We start from the raw sequence: 21,499 nt of genomic DNA on the forward strand, positions 1-21,499 counted from the left end.
TTTGGCCGAAATAAGCTATCAACAGTTCATCCTTGCCGCCTGCCCCTCTCATTTTGCTACAGAATCCCCGCAAATGTGCCATGGGATCACCGTGCCCTTCATATAAATCAAACTTAGGCATCTTAAAACCAGCCGGGAGTTGGACGTCTGGGAAAGGACACAGATCTTTGTATGCTACGCTGATTTGATTGCCCAATCCGTGCAAGTTCCTGAAGGACTGCTCCAGGCTTTTGAACTTTCTCAACACTTCATCCTGTTCAGGAGCCTTAACTGGCTTCTCAACCTCTGCCGGCACTTCTAAATGTGGATTGTAAGCTTGAGGCTCGGGTGCATGGAATGTAGGCTCAGGGGGATAGTATTGTGTATCGTGAGCCTGAAACAATGGCTCACTGGTCGTTCTCTGCAAAGGGGCTGATGTAGGTCCCACAAAAATGGGAATATTGGGTGTTGGGAGAGGTTGGTGGGGTGGTGGAGCTTGGGAATCATGAGGGCTTCTTTCTTGATGATAAAGGGGATTTGGGCGGCTTGTGGAAGGGCCAGAGTGAGGGTATTCTGGCATGTGCCCCAGTGTTTCAGGGCTCTTTTGTGTTTTGGCTATGGCTAGCTGCATTGCATTCATCTCTAGTCCCATCCTTTCAATCTTTTCCATCGCTTCTTTTAGCAACTGGCTCATCGGCCTCTCTTCCTCATTACTATTCTCTGAAGTAGTCATGCTGGTTGCTATCGGTCCTTTGGATCTGGTTTGATAAGGGTGTGTTGCCAGAATTCTTTAACAACTAACTGTCTTCATCAGACAACAACAAACTTTGTTAGCGTTAGAGTTTAACGGATTTAATCTCAACACATAGAGGATGCAATGCTCCTAGGTAGTTAACCGTTTCTACATGCTTTGCTTTAAACAACACGCGTCATCCCGGTTTGCTCATTTATCCCCTTTTCTTGTTTTTTTTATTTATTATTTTTCTTTTTTATTTTTATACTTCCTTTTCTTTCTTTATTAAAAGCGGTCGAATCTTATGGGGATTGCCTACGTATCACGTCCCCGCGCGAATCAGACCAGGCGTAGTTCTGCCTTAAAGTAAAGAAACACAAAATTCTTGTGAAATCGTTAAATTCATTCTCAAAATTTTGCTATTACAAATTACTTCAAGCAAGGAATAGCAATAGTACAGACTCCACAGTTCTTAACCCGTTTTGACTAAAAGAAAAGAAAACAACATATGGAAAAGCAACAAAGCCAAATAAACAAGACTCAACCAAAGATTAATTTTCCAACTTAGGGGCCCGCGAGGCATCATTCGGCCTTTCCGCGGCCCTTGGTGTGAGGTCCCTCTGCAGGCTTTTCAACTCATTCATGATTCGGTGGACGCAACCCATGATGGAAACAAGGAGGGTCTTCCGAGGCATTTGCTCGCATGCCAGGCATCTCATGTAGATGTAATGCCCAATCTCGTCGATCCTTCCTCGAATGTTGTCCCTTTCTGCGAACAACTGCCTTATCTGTCGGTTCTTCAATCCTAGTGTTTGCGCATTGTTGGCAAGCTGATCCTGGAACATCTCCATTTGTCTTTCCATTCTGGTCATTGCATCGTAACATCGCCTTCTGTCGGCTTGGGCATCCCGTGTTTGCTTGAAGATCCTCTCTTGAAGAGAGGCATTCGTTTCCCTTAATGTCCCGATGCTCAGTTCATAATCCCTTATGACTTGTTGCAGGCGCTGCCTCCGGGCCATTGTACCCTTTGCCCACTTGGTCCGCAATCTTGCTGTGCTAGCCTTGGCTCTTTCCAAATCTTCCTGGCATTCCGCAACCTGATCCTTTAACCCCGCTATCAATCTTTTATCCGCCCGGCTTCTCAGCTGGTTATCAGCCTCCTTTTTCATCCTCCGGATCTGAGCTTTGAGGATCTCGCCTTCTCTGATTAATCTGTTCTTTTCTCCCTTGTGGGCAGCAGACTGTAATTGGCATTCAAACCTCATATCCTGAACTTGTTGCTTCAGTTTGCCTGTTTCGGCAAGATATTCCCGCTCTTTGGCCAACCAGCCCCACTGCTCTTGTGAAGATTTGGCAAATTCTTGCAGGTGAGGTCTTTTGGTCGGTCTTCCAGATGATGTCTCCCCTTTGTACCAGGCCTGATACCCGGGCGAAACTTCCCCTTTTGCCCGATTCATTACACAAGTATTTGCTTCTAAGTATTGACATTGGCTCCAAATTTGACGAACCCTTGCTTCAGGAAACTGGCCGTCGGGACTGATCTCGATTACCTGGGTGCTTAGATCCTCGTCTTTCGGCACTATCTGATACCTCCCAAGTTGCCTTAAAACCCGATGCGGCGCGTATGGTTGAATGCTCTTAAGTCCCATTAAGAGAAAATGGGGCCTGGCTGCTGGCATGTATATGACTTCGTCGATCGGTAACCATCCTAGCGCCCACTGTATTTGACTGGCGTTGAGGGTATGGAAATATGAGGTCCATGCTGTGACTCCTTCCGGTAGGTAGGTCTCATTAACTCTGGTATAGAACTCCTCTATGCAGGTCTTTTCAGCGGATCCATGGCTCAGAAACTGGGCTCGGTGACATAGGTGTTCGGTCATCCACATTTGCAACAACAAATTGCAACCCTCGAAAAAGCTTCCTCCGGCTTTGCAAGACGTGAGAGCCCGGAACATATCAGATACTATCATGGGCGCCAACGTACTATCTCTCTGTGTGAGCAACGTACTGACGACCCCTGCTATCTTTATGTCAATATTCCCGTCTTTTCTTGGGAATACTAGTAGTCCTAAGAAAGTTATCATGAAAGCAATCCGTCTATGTTCTTCCCACTTTTGACGATTACTTTTGCTGCACAACTGGTTTTCTGGCTTGTCGAATCCTCCTATGTGACCATATCTTTGATATATGAAACTCATGCTGCAAAAACCTTTTGCCAAGTCAGGGTTATGAATTGTTCTGACTATCTTTAAGGAGTCCAGAAACCGGTGTATTGCTACAGCTCTTGGAGCAATCAGATATTTGTGCCTCAAAGGAGTCTCAGCGCTGCCGATATACCCTGCTATTTCTTCTAAAGTTGGGGTAAGTTCAAAATCCGAGAAATGGAAGACATTGTGCGCAGGATCCCAGTGGGGGACTAGTGCCCTTATGATATCTCCTCGTGGCCTGATATCCAACAAACTCGTGAGGCCTTTCAGATACTTCTTGATTTCGTCATGCCCTTCTTTGCCTAAATCATTCCACCAGAGCCGCAATTGGAGGGGGATTTTATTCATGATTGAAAAGGGTTCATTTGGAGTCGTGCTCATTCTGCACATTTATTAATAAGATTTTAACAAACGAAACTTATTCTGATAAAAAACAAAAATATATGCGATTTTTCTCAAAAGGATTTCTGAACACGACCTCTCAGCACTTCATGAACGAAGATTTTTAAGGTTATGTGAGGAAAAAAAACGAGGTGGCCGTCTGTACCAAGGCACCCTTCCGGAGTTCCTTTCGGGAACATTTGGCCATTTTTGACATAAACGGCATCACCCGGACTTGTTCATGACTCTTTTATCATTTTTCAAAAATAGAAAATTCAACATTGCAAACACGGCCTTTCAATGCCCCGGGGACGAAGATTTTTAAGGCTATGTGGGTCGACTGGACCAAGTCTTAAAAATGACCCAAAGGTGGCTGTTTATGCAAAGTCAGCCTTCCGGCGTCCCATTCGGGAACATTCGGCTATTTAAGACAAAACAACATCACCAAAATTAAAATTTGACATATACTTTTTTGTTATTTATTTATTTTTGGCTTTTTTAGCAAAAGGTGGGGTTGGACCCGATGAGGGTTGCCTACGTATCTCACATCCGGTGAGAATCAAACCCGCGTAGTTCGGGCAATCAGGAATAAATAGATAAACTAACTTTTTTTTTTTTGAATGTGCGAAGGAACTACTTTAAAAGAAGAAAGGAAGTATTATTTTTTTTGATTGATTTTCTTTTTTAAAGAAAAGACTTCTAAGATATATATTTTTTGAATTTTCGTTTTTTTATTATTCTAAAGAAAATATTTTTCGTAATTTTACCTTTAATATAAGAAATGCTTCTAAAAATGTTTTTTTTTGAATTTTGAATTTTCTTTTCAATATTTAAAGAAGAGGGAAAATATTTTCGGATTCTTTTTATTATATATATATATACGTTTTTTTTTAATAATAAAAAAAACTTTCTAAAGAAGTCAATAACGGAAAATATTTTTGGATTTTTGTTTCGAAAACTGGGAGTCTAAAAGAACTTTTCTAGACTTTGCAAGACAAACATTTTCGCAACAAATAAAGATATATATACATTTTAGGAAATAATGAAAAACCTTTGGATTTATATATATATATATATATATTTGCAACTATTTGGATTTATATATATATATTTGCAACTAATAACAAACTAATTTTTTTTTAAAAAACAAACTATTTTATTATTTTTTATTTTTATTTTGGCATTTTCATAAACAAATAAATAAATAAAAACCCATTTCAAAACAAGACTTTTTTTTTTTTCATTTTTATGGCAAGACAAACTATTTTTTCTAATTTTTTTTTTTTTTTTGAAAAACAAGACAAAGCCACTACTCTTTTTTTCTATTTTTCCCTTGCTTTTAATAAAACAAATTAATAAGACACTTTTTCATTTTCTCAAAATTTCGGCAGAGTTTTGACAGTATTTGTGTATTAGGTTTTTCAAAAATAAACAATCAATTCCCTAACCGCTATTTCTTTTTTTCAATTTCACAATATTCATAATATTCAAACACCGGTCAGCGAGACAAAATAAATGCACGGAAAACAAATAGGATGCCTCAGGATGGTCTATTATTTTCAGGTTGCTTGTCCTAGACGGACCCAACCCCTGTGTTGAGTCCCCTAAGTCAAATGCACATGATGCAAACAAACGTTCCTACTAGGGATCCGGCATGAAGTCACGTTATTCTATGTTCAAAACCTGGGTCGGTGTTCTAGACAGTGTACCCTAACGGACAACTCGAGCTGAGGAAGGAGCTCCTTTCCGGGAACCAAAAGGCCAGCCGGCTTAGAAACTTTCCGAGCCTCTTTTATTTAGGGTATGACACTAACAGAATAGGGAGTCTCAGCCAGTAAGCACATCCCCAGAGGTAAGAAGAGAAAGGTTTCGGCATAGTTTATATACAGTTCAAATAATATCAAAGCGGTAAAAGTAGCATTTAGCACATTAGGCTCAAACATGTAAAAATCAGATAAAACCAAATATAACAATTTATCTAAGCTCGAATTTCTAACCCTGAACCAGTGGTTCTGGGTAAGTAAATAATCCCCAGCGGAGTCGCCAGAGCTGTCACACCTCCTTTTTCCGCACCCGCAGGGCGCGAGGGGAGTTTTTTCCAATTAAAGGACAATCGAAACGGGATTTGTTTATTTATTTCAGAGTCGCCACTTGGGAGATTTAGGGTGTCCCAAGTCACCAATTTTAATCCCGAATCGAGGAAAAGAATGACTCTATATTACAGTCTGCGTACCAGAAATCCGGATAAGGAATTCTGTTAACCCGGGAGAAGGTGTTAGGCATTCCCGAGTTCCGTGGTTCTAGCACGGTCGCTCAACTGTTATATTCGGCTTGATTATCTGATTTTATACAAGTATGAACTTATGTGCAAATTTTAACTTTTAACCGCTTTATTATTATTGTTTTTACAAGAATGTGAACATCGCTTAAAACACGTCTTTGGACTGCGTCACATGAAATGCACCCACAATCCGGAACGCATTTTATTTGATGTTTTGAGATTTGGATTTGGGTCGCATGAAATGCACACCCGAGCTTAAGAAAGTAAATTATTAAACACGCGCCTAAAGAGACTATCGCGTTATTATTTTGCGGAGGCCGTGAAATTCGCTAAACGACCCTCCTGAATTCTAAGTAATTTTAAACAAGTATTTACTGAGGGCCCCGCAATTTGTGTTTTTATTCGGCGAGGCTCATCTCATTCTTATTTTTTAAAAGGAATTTGCAACGTCATGGACATGCATCTCGAACCACGTCACAGTCTATGTACCCGTGATTAGAGACACATTTCGATTTCGTTGAGATTTGGATTTGGGTCACATAAATGTGCACCCGAGTTTAGGGAGATAACATTATTAAAGGCGCGCCTAAAGCAACTAACGCATTATTATTTTGGGGTAGGGCCGTGAAATTTGCTAAACGGCCCGTCCCGGAATCTAAGTATTTAAGACATATATTTTGTGAGGGGCTTCGCAATCCGTACATTTTTTATTTGGCGAAGCTAGTCTCGTTTTTTTATTTTATTTATTTGAGGGCAAACTTAAAGCAACTACGATTTTCTACCAATGAAATCATCCGAGGTTAAACAAAAAAAACAACGATTCTAACAGGTAATAATATCCAGGGTAAAAATGAAAAAATAGAATAACCTCGTTCATATGCTCACATTTACTTTAAGCATGCAGTAACTAAACATAGAATAAACATTTTTAACATAACAACAAAAATTGCATTGTTGACATTCATATATATCGAATATTCTCATTTATTGCCTTGAACCATAATATGCAAAATGAATGAAATGAAACAAAGGACGAAGAACACCAACCTTCGAATCTCGACAATCCTAGAACGACAAACAGTGCTTCCTACGGAACTCGAACCGGACTTCACTGAACAAGGCACAACAACGAAAACCCCGGAACAAACTCGACGAACCGGACCTCGACTCAGCTTTTGGACTTTGGACTGGAACTCGACTTCAACTCGACCTCACTGACGGACTGTTTGGTCGACGACTGTGGGGTCAACGGGCAGTGTTTGACGGGGAGGGCTCCTAGGTTTTTGCTAGGGTTTTGTGGTGAGGAAGAAGGCGATGGGGCTGGTGGTTTTGCTGGACGTGAGGAGGAGGGGGTTCGACTGCTGGGTAGTGACGACGAGGTGATGGTCGTTTGACGATGGTTTAGGGTGGTCGGAGGTTTTTGTGGACTGGTTTTTGTCGACTGCTCCTTTTGACGTGGGGTGGCGTTCGGACAGTGGAGGTGAGCGATGGAGCTGGTGGTTTCACTGGTTTTTCGTGGGTGGTTTTACGGGAGGGTTTGGAGCTTGGTAGTGCTGGGAGCTGAAGGTTTGTTGATGGAGGTGCGTTGGAAGCTTGGTGGTCAGTGGTCGACGATGGCGGAGCTCGCAACGGCAACAATGGCGGATTCAAGGAGGAGGAAGGCGATGGTTATGGCGGTGGGTTTTGGCGGAAGGGTCTGGGGTTTACGTTTGGTGATGATCCGGCGAGGGGGCTGGTGCGTGGGGGTGCCGGAAGGGATGAGGGAGCTGTTTGGGGTGGTGTTGGGTTGTGACGGGGTGGTGTTTGGGAGGAGGAGGGTGGTCCGGTTCGGTCGTGGACGTGAGACAGTAGGGTTCTTTGCTTCTTCTTTCAAAGAGAAAGAAGAAGATGCACAGTATTTGTCTTTTAAAAATCTTTCAAAGTCCTCCCCTTTCAAAGTTTTGTCCGTGTATTTGTATAGTCTTTGCCCAGAAAAATGAGCCCCACGCGTGGTGGGTTTCGAGGCTTATGTTCCCCACGCGCGGTGGGGTTCCCCATGTGTCCTGGACACGGTTTATTATGGGCTAGGTCCGAAATTAGGCCTAAAACCGGGTAGTTTGAACCCGAATATTATTCTTTTGCCCGGACCCGAGAAATAGGAAAACGTTGCTTAACTAGTCCTATGTAAGCAAAATAACTACCAAAAATAAGACTAGTATTCAAACAAAACTATATATTTTTTAAATATTTTTTCAAGATTTAAAATAGCTACAAAATATTAATAAAACTATTTTTGTAATTTTCGTTTTTTTAAATATTAAGATAAAATATGAAGTAATGTTTTTTTGTATTTTTCAAAGTTAAAATGACTATAGAATATTAATAAAACAATTTTTTTGGTAATTTTCGTTCTTTAATAAAGACAAAAATATGAAGTAATATTTTTGTATTTTTCAAAATTATAATGACTGCAAATATTAATAGAACTATATTTTTTTTGTAATTTTCGAATTTATATAAAGTACCAAAATAAAGTACAATTTTTGTATTTTTCAAAATTATAATGACTGCAAACATTAATAGAACTATATTTTTTTGTAATTTTCGAATTTATATAAAGTACCAAAATAAAGTACAATTTTTGTATTTTTCAAAATTATAATGACTGCAAACATTAATAGAACTATATATTTTAGTAATTTTTGAATTTATATAAAGTACCAAAATAAAGTACAATTTTTTTTTGTATTTTTTCCACGTTTATGAGAAATGCATAAACTAAAATTTATATATGTATTTTTTGTGATTTTTTCTTTTTGCAACGAAATAAAGTAAAAATAGTTAAAATGGCTATATTAGACCCAATTTCACATATTCACGCTAAAAATGTGAAAAATCTCGGGGAGGGTCAAAAATCACGTGCTTACACTCTCTGCTCCAACCACTTGAGTTGGTCTTCCAGCTTTTTTTTCTTCGTCCACCTCCTTGAGTTTCACCTTCAACTCCTTAATTTCTTGGTTGGTTCATCACTCTCTTTCCCATTGCCTCGTACACAAATTATGAAAATCATAAATTCTCTCTTTGTAGTATTTCTGCTCACATGGTTCATCCATCCATACCTCAAAATCACATGTAGGATCGTCGAGTTGCCTATCAAACTTTTTCATACACGCCCAGTAGCGGCGTCCACCTTCTTCCCACCAATTATACAAACTGTATTTTTCTCCGCAATAGCACCTTAGGACATAAAGGGGTTGTTGAGACATTTCTTAAAGAGAAACTTTTGTTTTATGGAAAGATTTGCTATTGGTTATTGTTAAGCACAGAAAATAAGTAGAATGCGCCCGTTATTTATAGGCAAGATTTCACATAAAACGTAGTATTATACCACGCTTTACATATTAAATTTCTCTGAAACGAAACTACATTTTTACATGGTTTTCAGCTTTTTCAGAACGACAAGACAACTCAATAAAACGTAGTATTATACCGCGCTTTACATATTAAATTTTTCTGCAAGAAAACTATTTTTTCACATGGTTTTCAGCTTTTTCAAAATGACAAGACAACTCAAAAAAACATAGTTTTATATCGCGCTTTACATATTAAATTTATTTTTTAATATTAAATTTTTGTATTTTTTACAAACACCAATAAGTTTAATATTTGAACAACTATATCAAAAGGTCATGTTAAAAAATAAGATGTACCAAGATTATGGAATATAATTTTATTTGATAGATATTGCAACATACACAAATATAGACACGAATTACAAAAAATAATATGAAAACAAAAGATTAGGGGTATTCTTGATAGTTGAGTACATTCGACGAACTTGCACCAGGAGATGGATTACCACCGCCACGTACACCACCTGAAAGACATTTACGATGGTCGTGTCCTGTTTGCGAGCATATGCCACATTTACGCGCATAAACGGTGTCACCAACATCCATTTGGTTATGTATACGCGTCCTCTTTTGCACTTGCATCTTGCACAAATGGTCCTTGTTACATACCATCTTAAAAGGTTCTGGTGGCCAATAATGCTCAGCACCTAATGGCTGCAACTGCCCACTATACATGTCTACGTATGCAACAACACTGTATTGCCTATCAATATAGTTGGTTGCCCCAAAACCAACTTATTGAAATCACTTCAACGTATGTGCGCACAACATGTGGTAGATGGTCCATTTCCCACATGAACACAACCTTCTGGCTTCATTCACCGTCTGTAGATTATTCCCACGGTGTCCGCGGATAGCGGTCTTAACTTCAAAAACACCCCGGTCATGATCATACTATAGAAATGAATGCCAATGTGCTCGCCTCCTGTACATTTCAAATCTTCTCATGGGTATTGGCATAAATTGAACACCCCTGCCCATCAATGCCGATACAGCTCTATGCCTTTTAACTAACCTCTCCGTACTCTGTTTGAATGTCATGTGGACCATGGCAGTGACATGCAATTCACTGGCAGACTTCAACAAGCAGTTGAATGATTCCGACACATTTATAGTTAGGGCTCCCCATCTTCTGCCGCCATCAACATGCAATGTCCACATGTGAAGCTCATGTCCCATCAGCCAAGTATAGGCTCGTGGATCTAGCTGCCGGATCGCTTCTATGCGCCTCATGAATTTGCACTGCTGGTGCTCATTTGCAACCATCCATATTAAGTCATGCAAGGCCTTGTCAGGATATTTCTTCTGGAAATTGGCCTTTAGGTGCCTCACACTATAACGGTGGTACGCATAGGGTTCCTGCCATTCAGGCAAGTGCCGTACAAAACTTAAAATACCACCATGTCGATCAGATATTAGACAAATAACTGAACGTTGTTTGATAACGTGCTGCTTCAAATGGTTCAAGAAAAGTGTCCACGTCTCTTCGCTTTCGTTGGCACAAATGGCAAAAGCTAGTGTAAATATTTGTCCGTTGGCATCTACTGCAACTGCAATCAAAAGCTTAATATCATACTTTCCATAGACATGAGTACCGTCTATGAAGATTACAGGACGACAATGAACAAAACCATCAATTGATGGTTTAAATGACCAAAATACATAGTTGAAAATATATTCCGGTCTGTCCGGACTCCACTCAAGCCTCCATTCAACAACAATCCCGGGGTTAAAGTGTTGCAGTGCGGCCATGTACCTGGGCAGCGATGAAAAGACTTATCCCAGTCGCCATAAATAAGTTCAAAGGCACGCTTGCGACCGAGATATGCCTTTCTTTTGGTTATAGTACAACCATACTCCTGGTGGACGGCTGTAATACACTCTTTAATCTTGAACCTAATGGATACTTCCAAATATGGAATCAAGACAAGAGAAATCAAGTTTGTATCCAGGTTGAAATAATTCTCATTGAATGTGTTCATTTCACATCTGTGGGTGCTAATAAATTTACCCACTTTCCATAAAACTGATTTCTTCTTGCTGGCACGCAACATCCAGTGACAGCCCATAGAGTCTCTATGACATACAACCTTGTATATCTCCATAGTTGACTCCCTTACCGTCATCTCACGACACTCTTTTACATTGTCGATTTTTACAGCCCTAATTAGGCGAGCTTTATCGGGAAAATTCATGCCCTTTGTTAGAACCGCTGGTCTAGACTCATCCCACATCGCTGACCGAATTTCATCATCATCCCTTGTGAGGGCATCCACGTTCGGCATACTTGGTAAATTATCAACGTAGGGAATATTCTGCTCATGAAATGGCACATGAGACTCGTACACTCTTTGTCTAGCGGGAGGTGGAGGAACATGCTCCCTCGTCAGCTCAGGTTCAACATTCACTTCCTCCTCCTCATCATCCTCATCAGGGAAGGGTGTGTCATCTCCAGACTCATCTGCATTGTTGTCATAATCACTATCATCTTACTGACTCTGCGCATCTGCCAAATCACGAGTCAATACATTGTCTATGGGCAACTGTGTGAGGTCAGGAACATCAAGAAGCTCGTTTTCACTACACAAAAAGAACAAAATGATAAGTTACCCAACTAGATAAATACTTTACATATAGCTATATCACTTTACTTACAAGTCATACTATCTTGACGTTTCAAGATGAATATTTTCTTGTTGGTGACGACTCCCGGATGGACCACCGTGGTCCAATACGCCAGAACTATGCATATTCCAACTAGGGGCGGGGTCATAACTTGTAAAATTCATATCCGGACGGTACCCCCATGAAAAATATGAGTGTTAATACAAATCCAATTAAAACATAAAATAAACAATGCTGAAGCATGGAAAAATTGAAGTTTACCAGTCGTCTTGTGGATTATATAAAGTCAAAAAATTATTTTGTGGCTGCTCATTTACCGGTGGTGACAAGTTTAAATCAAGGCAAGCTCTTTCATCAGAAATCTGTCCGGTAAAAACTGCTACAGAATAACCACCCGACGACGGGGGGTTATCCCTGCTATGCACGCCCTCATTATTGGGAACGTCTTCAATCTTCACGTATATTTCCGACAATTTTATTATAATAAATTCCCTGTATTTATCCGGAATCCGCAAAAAATCTCTAAGAGTTTCATCATCTTCGATGTTAAACTCAGAATAATAAGCAAACCCCTGTGGAGTCACTGAATACGGAAATCTACCGGTTACTTTAAGGTTAACCGAACGCTTCCTCACACTCATCTTTTTATGTAACAACGATACCAATTTATCGTACTCCATTGTAAGCGGCAATTTAACATGACACTGTGGAGGTGAGCTATACCTCACAGAGTTATTCTCCAGCACATCTCACCCCCCAAATATAATGAAACCCTTATTTTTGGCTCTTCAGGCATTATAAAAAAATGATTGATAAGAAGAAGAGAGAAGTATGAATGGAAGTTTGAAGAAAGTATTGAATGGATTTTCATAAAATTGAAACGCCTTTAAATAAGGCAAGACCGAGCGTGGAGTGCAGAATTTTTTTATGTAAAACGCAGTACAATACCACGTTTTATGTATTTGAATTATTGTTATGTCAGTTATCCGCAGAACACTTATTGGTGGGCACAAAATCAGAGTAAAACGCAGTATAATAATACGTTTTCGTGTAAAATACAGTATAATACTGCATTTTATACTAAAAATTAATTCTCTGCAGTCCTGCAGAAGTGGGCCTAATTTTAATAGGGAAACACAGTACAATACTGCGTTTAAGGAATACACAGTATTCTAATGCATTTTCCTTTAAAAAAAAATTTTTCTAATAAATCGCAGTATAGTACTGCGTTTAACTTTAACGGCTAACTTTCCGTTATGTACTTATGTAACTTTTTTTTAATAGTAGAACGGTATTTTTTGCCCAAAAGGGCACTATTTAAGTTTCGGCTTCTTAATTAGGGCTTGAGTAGATTTCACTTTTATGTGTTCCTTGTATTTTTTGCTAAAACTTAAGTGGACTTTCCAAATACTTGAATCAAGAATTTATTTTATTTTATTTTTTATTTTTTCCAAAACAGAAGTGGACTTCCCAAATCCTTTAATCCGAAGGCGAATGTAGTGTACTATCTGGGGTTCAACTTAATCCATAGCTTTTAATGCGGAGTAAAAATTTATTAAAATTACAAAAATATTAAATATGAATCTATAACTTTAAAAATATAATGGGTTCATCAATATTAAAAACATTAAAATTAAACTCATAAGATTTAAATTCTGGATGTGTCCGTGCTTTAATCAACGATTTTTTGCTTTACACTTCCTGGATCCACGATCAGGACGGACTGTCATGACATCCAACTAGCACACAGAAGATGGTCCCTCCTCACAATGCTTATTGGCAACTACGGATTCAGAATTCAAATTTAATGTGTTCAGCCTTTTAAATATTTTTGCATTGAACTCCTTAATGTATTATTAAAATTATTGGTCAAAATTTAATACTTATTGAAATTTTAATAATTTTTTATATATAAATTTATAGTCTGCGTCAAAGTATATATAAGTTCAATTGAGCCCGTAACAGAGAGATTACATTTGCCCCTACTGGAAGAGTTACCAATCATTGAAATGTTCAAAGTTAGAGGTTTATAGTATTTAAACTTTAACTTGGTTTACCTAGTATTCTTGAACTATATATAATATTCGAAACTTACTGATATGGAGTTAAGTGCACCTAAAATTGTTTTAAACTTTCTAGCAGAGAAAGCTACAAGTAGGGGTGTTCATGGTTCGGTTTGGATCGATTTTTCCCTAAAAAGAAACCAAACTAAGTAAGTCGGTTTTTCAAATATTAGAACCAAACCAAACCAATTAAGTTGGTTTTTTCTCGATTCGGTTTATGTCGGGTTTTCGGTTTTTTCGGTTTTTTGTCGGTTTTTTCTTAAATATAAGACGTACACTACCAAACACATATTCCGGCGACCACATTTTCAACGTAACACTATCAAATCAATTGCCCTTTGAGAAATCTATTATTTACCAAGATATATTGATGATAATTTAATCAAATAGTGATGAATAATTTAAGGACTCAATTAAAAATATATTATTTTTAACACGAATTGATTCTTACACTTAACAAAAGAAATCTACCAATCAAACTAGAATGTAAAGGTAAAGAACTATACTAAAACTGCAAACTATTAATATTTACCATAAATTTTTTGAAACTTTGTATAAATATATATATATATATATATATATATATATATATATATATATATATATATATAGTGTAATAATAAATTTGAAATAACTAATCCTATAGTCGGTTTGGTTCGGGTTTTTTCGATTTTTTTCTGAATAAAACCAAAGCCAAACTAAATTTGATCGGTTTGGTTTGGTTTTCGGTTTGATTCGATTTTTCAGGTTTTTATGAACACCCCTAGCTACAAGGTTTTAAAAAGGTTAAATTGAGTTTCTATTGTACAAATAGAGTAAAAATAACCTTTTTTTTAATATTATATTATGTAAGTGTTGGAATTCCCTTAACATAAGCTATATATACTTCTAGTGTAACGACAATAAACGATTATAAAATTATTTTATGTTATACATTTGAATCTCAAGTGTGGTATATATTCTTACCCTTAATGAGTTCCAAGCTTCTAGTTGTTATGTAATTAAGAGAGAATAGACCGCTACTATTTTGAACATAAAATATATTTGGAGATTTATCACTAGTTTATGCATGTCTATTTTTTCTTTATATCGGAGAGAACAGGAGCCTTAAAGTAACAGGTAAAGTTGCTGTTATGTGATCGGAAGATCACGGGTTTAAGTTGTGGAAACAGCCTCTTGCAGAAATGCAGGATAAGGCTGCGTACAATAGATCCTTGTGGTCCGGTCCTTTCACGGACCCCGCGCATAGTGGGAGCTTAGTGCACCGGGTAGGGCTGTGCACGGATCAGATCGGATCGGATCGGATCGGATTTTGCACATTTTGGATTCGGATTTTGGATTCTTGAAAATGCAATCCGAATCCGATCTGAATTATATCGGATCAGATCGGATTTTAAAGTTTGGATCGGATCGGATTTCAGATCGTATTATGCCTCAAAGTTGCAAACTAATATGTATATTTCTTTGTAAAAGAGGCAATACATTAAGAAAAATTCATGTTTATGCAATTATGAGAGTACTATGGTGCCAATATAGCTAAATCCAGCAATTGTAAAGGTAATAACTTGGAGGAAGATGTAAAGGAAGTACTGACTATTCGAATCCGATCCAAAATTCGAAATCCAATCCGAAATCCGATCCAATTAAAATCTGAAATTAAATAGATCGATTCGGATTTCGGATATCCGATCCGAATGAACAGCCCTAGCACGGGGCGCCCTTTTATTGGAGAGAGAGAAAGAGATCAGCATAGAGTATAGGGTCCATATGCAGAGGTAGTGCTGAATTTGTTGTGGCAAATACTATTTGATTTTGTGCGGTGAAGACAGTTAGATTAGTTTGTCCGATCTATTCTTTTGATGCTAAAAAGAAAGGCGCAGCGAGCGGAACAAATCTGTTCTTTACAAATTAAAAAGCACAATCTGCATATTCCTTGTCCTACTCACCCCATTAGTTTTGTTTAAAGCAGACCAACTGATCTTCCACATATTATGATACATCATCATTAATCTTACTTTTCTTTATGTGGGTTTTGCTTTAATTTATATAGCATATCATAATATGCCAAGCTGTTTAAAGATCTTTCCACTCCCTCAACTATATTTAAGTGTCAGAGATATGATGATCATAATATAAAACCATTACCCCGTACAAAGGTTTCCTGATATATTCTAGCTACCTCGTCCCTATATTTTTTTTATTTATAGAAAAAAAAAAAATTTAAACCAAGATTTCTTACCAAGGCGTTTATATTCTTGGTCATATTATATATTTGGATATTCTTTTTTGTTTTTCTAATTTTCTGATGTGGCTGAAGATAGTGGCATCAAGTTAAAATCAACAAGGAGGGAAGAAGAACTAGTTAAAATCCTAAGGACCTCAAAGTATTGGATGTGAATCATGTGATAATTAATAAACCTGGAAATGTGATAAGATATTCTAAAAGGATTTAACCATGAAAGATTAATTGACTGAAGTCATTTTCCATTTCCTTTTAGTCCATTGTCTTTACCCCAAATTCCAAAAGTCACCACGTAATTGCATCTTATCTAAACAAGCTCCACAAGAACCAATCAAAATACAACACATAAGCAAACCCGACAAACAGAAAATATGGAGAATAGACACATATCTACAATAGTTGGATAAGTTACACTTGTCACCTTATTCTTAATTTCTATACTATATTCTTGAAAAGCACCCACTACTGAACTAATTGGATGAGGTTTTCCCAAGAATTATTAATAGAACGTATAGAGTTTTCTTTGTAAAAGTTATTATTATACAATCCTAGAACATAATATAGACTTTTATATGGATCGCTGAATATGAATATTTATACACTGAAATTGACAAAGCTTTTAAATTTTTCTATAAACTTGTTTTTGAAAAAATTCTTTTGAAAAAATAAAAGAAGTTTTTTAATTTGGGGAAAAAGGAGGACTTCTTTTATGTTCGTTAAACGAATTATTAGTTGGAACTTAATCATTTTTTCCACAAGGAATTAGTATTAACTTGATGAGCTGACGATTTTTGATTGTCGGTTGCATGATTAAAGAAAGAATGATGGTTACTCATTCTTGATGATAATAAAAGCAAAATAGAATGATTGAGACATTTTGTTTTGGAGAAAATCACACGTCAGCAGAATAAGGAACAGGGGGACACAACGATTATGAGAGCTCATATCCACTTTAAGGAAAAGTCAAGAGCAAATGCAATTTGCCAATTAAGTGCTTATTACTATGATGCAGACATGAAATTTGAAAACGATATCTCCCAAACGTAATACTCGTCCCAAATTTAGGGCCACAACTGGAATCCCTCTTATCTTCAATATTCTCAATCCTTTCTTCATCATTTGCTAACTTCAATGTTAATTAGAGTTTAACTTATATACACCAGATTACCTCTAGTTAAGGTAGCAATATAAGCAAATTAAATATACCATTAAATTGTTTTCGAAGAGAAAATTTAATTATGAATCCAATTGGGATTGATATAAGAATCATTACTGTCCAAAGAAGCTTATAAATAAGGCAAAACTGATTGGAGCTTTGTTTAGGGAAGGAAGCTACTCCTTTTGTTCTTCTATTATTTCTTGCATGTACAGTCAGATTATGACTCTATGTAAAAACATTCCTATATAACAACATTTTATTATAAAAGTCAAACTTTTCCGGAACCAATTTTCATGTTACGTTATAATATATATTTTATATAACAACACTTCGCTATAACATTCAAAAATATTCGGATCAAACGAGACTGTTATAAAGAGGTTTGATTGTACATATATATACTTTCCTTTCTAATCCATTTTCCCACTCTCATGAGTCCACCATGGGCGGATTTATAGCTCATTTAATGGGACATTTTAACCCATGATCTTTCCGTCAAACTAGATATTTTATGTATATATTTTTTAAAATTGATCTAATATTGTCTGCTAGGCACTCATGCTCCAAAAAAGCTAAATGGTGCACTTGATTAAGTGTTGAGTTATTTAACTAGAGGAGCATAGATCAATTTTCATGGAATACTTTCTTTTTTCTCCTTTCTTTAGTGGTGCACCCATATTTGACTATGTGCTTGTACTAGATGCTTTCTTTTTCAAGTTAAATAGTATTGTATTGTATTGTCATGACCCAAAATCCATCCGAAGAAGTCCTGATGGCACCTAGTCTCTAAGACTAGGTAAGCTTAACATTAACAGAAATAACGACAATATTTACTATCTTCGAACAATTCCGAAATAGAAATCTCTGAACAATTTATAATCCCAAAATTGGTAGTACAAGTCATAAGCCTTTCTTGGAGTAGTTGTACAAAATGAATACATCACTGTTCCAGAACAAAAGAAAACAATGGAAATAAGTACAATAGAAGGTGACTCTGAGGCCTGCTAACACAACAACAAATTTACCTTGAGTCTCCACAACAACGATCCGCACAGATACTAACGATCAAATATCTGGATTTGTACAAAAATGTACAGAAGTGTAGTATGAGCACACCACAGCGATGCCCAGTAAGTATCAAGACTAACCTCGGTGGGGTAGTGTCGTGCCCCCTTTTTCCCTCTTCGCATTGGAAAATCGGGTTTATGATATTTTTTAGGTGTGTAACAACTCATTCCTTTTGGGAACTGGGTTTGCAATTGGAGAGTCGCCACCTAATGATTTAAGGTGCATTAGGACACCTATAGGGTTCATTTCTAAGTTTTTTTGATAACCAGAGATAGGGTAAGGGCTTGAAATTATCCTAAGGGGAAGGTGTTAGGCACCCCTCAGGATCCACTACTATGGTTCCCAGCCAGACAGTTTTTGTGAATTTTGTACAATTAGCAGATAGACAAATATAGGCTCAAATAGTAGTGGATTTAAGTTTGAACACATAAGAGTTTGAAAATAATTATTAAAAGGCGAATTTTTAAAAGGAGTTACAGCTCTACAAACACTTGAGAACATAAAAGGGAGGAGGGGGGGTCCTAGGTTTATTTACAATATGGATCACATCAATGCGATACCCAGTATGACACTACTCAGAAGAGGGGATACACGTGGTATTAGCGTACCGGTCATCATATCCATATCTACCCTTCCCACCCCGTTAAGGTATTAAAGCACGGATTAGTCTCGACCTCTATTGCAGGCTATTAATCATCCCATTCCTATCAATCCCAGAGAAATTTAGGACTACTATTCCTATAAGAGGGAGGGTTTTAGGCTAACTCTTGGGTTTTAAAGGTAAAAAGGCTAAGGCGATATACAAAATACGTAGGACTACATATTAGGGGGAAACATATAAACAAGTAAGAGGCTCATATATACCTCCGCAAATAATGCACATAAATGACATGACTTAAAAACAGTTAGAGTCAGAATTTAAAGTACTAAGGCAGTGTTTTAATTGTTGAAGTAGACCATATTTATTACATAACTCAGATAAGAAGTCTGAATCAGGCCTACCCGCGGGTTATAGCAGTTGCTAATTAAACAGAGGCGAATCCAGTTTTATTAAGCAATTACCTAAGACTTGCCTAAGTGTGTATTGGTGATGTCCTATAAGCATGATATCTATCACTAATTAAGAATGCAATAGAGTAGTGGTTAATTCAAACAAGCGATTTTGATCCTATAGGCATGCTTTCTAGACTGTATTAATAAAAGGAGTAGGTTGTTTAAACTGATTCAGAACAGTACGAGTCAAACTGATTTTAACTATACTGGTTTTTGATCCTATATGCATGATCTCTATTATAGCTCATTTCAATTCTTATAGGCATGGTATCTAAGTGTTAACGACTGATTTTGATCCTATAAGCATGGAACATGCAGTGAAGTAGGTAAGATTTATTTGATTAAAGCGAAATTCCTATGGGCATGATTTCTATTAAAAGTGAATTTTAATCCTATAGGCATGATCTCTATTTGTGTGAAAATAAAGCATGCAGAACTTGAATTAAAGCAGAACAGATCCTATAGGCATGTTCTCTTCCCTTATAATAGCTAAAACATGTATAATTACCCCATCCCTTTTCACTGGCCATCCCCCAATACTTGTTACAAATTATTACAGACCAAATACTGAATTACATCAGAAAAGTGTAAAATAAGAAGTTACAACCATAGGAAGCCTGATTCTGACTTCCTCTCTGAGTTATAGAATAAACCACCTCAAATGCCACTTGTTTCAAAGCCTTTCTCAAACATGGGTGTGTCAAAGTTCCCTAAGGGTCTCAAGGGACCCCGGGCAGTGCTTACACCCAGGTTTGCATAACCAGATAGAGATGAGTGTAGTATGGAAGGGCCATCCCTTATGCGTCCAAGTTCAGAGGGAGCTCAAGGGTCCCAAGGCAAGGCCCACACAAGAGGGGCAGAACCTAGGTTCTAAGAATATAGTAGAAGTGCTGAATACAGAGATATATTTAAAACTGGGTTGAAAATAGTAAGTGCTAAGGGTGATTTGAAAACAGTAGTAATAAAACTCAAACTACACAGAATCAACAGTTACACAAAGGGGTCAGGGATTTTGGGATTACATTGCATGAAGCATATGACCCCAGAAAGGGTCAGGTTTGGTTATGTACAACAATAGATAATGCTGGCATGCCCACAAACCAGCCAGAGAACACAAACACATATGGGATAATGGGGGTTTGGGATTCATAAGTCAGCAAATCACGTAACAAACGACTGACATAGTACATACATTAGGGAAAACATTAATTTAGAAGGAGAGAGAGCAGATTACAACATGCTTAGTAATGTAACTTGATTGTATAAACATACGCAGAAGCAGGCAAGAGTAAGAGAAACTGAAACAACTAAAGAAACATGTTGTTGTTGATGCTTGAAGATTAACTAGGACATACCAATAGAGAAGCAAAGTGCAGAAAGAAAGAAATAAGCAAGATTCCACAGTCTAGCTTTGGCTTTCAGCCTGCTAGACAAAGCAGTAGCACAAGTAGTAGTAGAGAAAAAAGAGAAAATTTTGAGTGTAAGTGTGTGTTCTTGAACTCAATTGTTCGTGTCCTTGAAATAAGAGGGGGTGCAGGGTATTTATAGCCTATTGAAAATGATTGAAGAATAAGGTAATAAGTAAAGTCTTAACACAAACATGGAAACAATCACAAGTCAGAATCAATTACCACAAGTGATTCCCTTTAATTAAGGAATCATTGTTCAACGGGTAGTAGCATGTTTAATTAAGGAAATAAATCAATTAGTCACAAGATCAAGATCAATCAAAAAAGAAACATGATTTTGCACTTCAGTATATAAATAGAGTGAACAGAAGCATCAGACATGCGAGGCCAAACACATTGACAAAAGAGATAACACAAACATACAACAATGGCAGAAATAAGCTAGGATTCAGTAGTAAGGAAAATATTTGAAGCACAGTAGTCAAGTAGGTTAAGTAGTCACATAGAATCAACAGTGAAGAAGATCATAATAACAGGTAAAGAGGGTCAGAAAAAGGTAAAGGTCTCACAGTAGTAATAGGTGAGAAAACCCCTTTTAAGAAATTAGGGCTCGATAGTAATCAAGTTTAAGAGATGGTACGAACTCAAAATCAAACAATTAAGACAAGGAAAAGAGAGTCAGAAACAAAGAACAAGTACACATATAGGCAAACAATTTCAGAACTAAGAGGAACTGGGTTTTTTTAACATGCTGAAATAGATAGAAGAACAACATGAGCAAATCGTTTCAAACATAGCAAAATCACAAACAACATTAAAATCAGAGAAGAGATTTTTTTTAAAAAAACTTAAAAGAAAACCCTAATCGTTGAAAAGTGAAGAGTCGCTTTGAAAGAAAATCAGAGAA

This window comes from Nicotiana sylvestris, chromosome 3 (assembly GCF_000393655.2).
Source record: "Nicotiana sylvestris chromosome 3, ASM39365v2, whole genome shotgun sequence".
NCBI lineage: Eukaryota > Viridiplantae > Streptophyta > Magnoliopsida > Solanales > Solanaceae > Nicotiana > Nicotiana sylvestris.